We start from the raw sequence: 676 nt of genomic DNA, 5'->3' as shown, positions 1-676 counted from the left end.
GGGAGGAAGCTGCTATTTCCCAGCTGTTCTGAGCTCATTCTGGGGAAGAGCTGTTGGTTTCTACTTCGGTCAAACTGCAGACCCCCGGCCTGGGCCTGGTTTGTTGTTCACGGGAGAAAAAACGAGTGTTGCTGCATGTGAGAAGGACTCCCCTTCCCCGGCCTGCACCGTGTGCTCCTAGGTCTGACCCAGGGCCGCCACCGGGCGGGGTCGACATGACACACCTCACGGCTGCCAAGCGCTGCAGGGCTGCCTGCAGCGGGGGACAGGGCCCGGGGAGGCCCCACCCACAGGTGGCGGCGGCCAGGTGCGGGGGGCGGGGCAGCGCTGAGGGAGGCCGCTCGCGCGAGGGGGCGGAGTCAGGAAGAAAGGGCGGGGGCGGGGCCAGGCCTCGCCTCTCCTCTCGCCCCCTCCCCTTTCCCCAGTTGCCATGACAGCCGTGAGGTTTCCCTCTCCCCCGCCTCACACCGCGGCCCCAGCGGCCCAATGGGGAGGGGGGGAAGGGGTGGGGACTCGTGGGCACCGGAAGGGGCGTGGCGCGGGCGCCGGAAGTGGGTGGTGGAGCCGCAGGGTGTGTGTGCGTGTGAGGGAGCGCAGCGGCTGCCGCGCTCGGAGCCTTCCGACCCGCCCGGCCCCGTGTTCCCGGTGTGAGCCGCCGCTGCCGCCCGCCGCCAGG

The 676-nt window shown here is 71.0% G+C and overlaps 1 protein-coding gene across 1 annotated transcript in view; it reads left to right on the top strand.

The window, feature by feature from the left end:
• The first annotated feature begins 539 nt into the window (after positions 1 to 539).
• YWHAB (tyrosine 3-monooxygenase/tryptophan 5-monooxygenase activation protein beta) overlaps positions 540 to 676 on the top strand; it is a 16,427-nt gene continuing 16,290 nt past the window's right edge. Inside the window, exon 1 of the mRNA XM_019509828.1 lies at positions 540 to 662. The gene's annotated coding sequence lies outside the window, so the exon portion shown is untranslated. The remainder of the gene's footprint in view (positions 663 to 676) is intronic.

The sequence above is a fragment of the Gavialis gangeticus genome, unplaced genomic scaffold, assembly GCF_001723915.1.
Source record: "Gavialis gangeticus isolate Ggan-Ray unplaced genomic scaffold, GavGan_comp1, whole genome shotgun sequence".
NCBI classification, from domain to species: Eukaryota; Metazoa; Chordata; order Crocodylia; family Gavialidae; genus Gavialis; species Gavialis gangeticus.
Note: the sequence above shows the minus strand (reverse complement) of the source record. Positions and strands in the feature narration are given on the sequence as shown.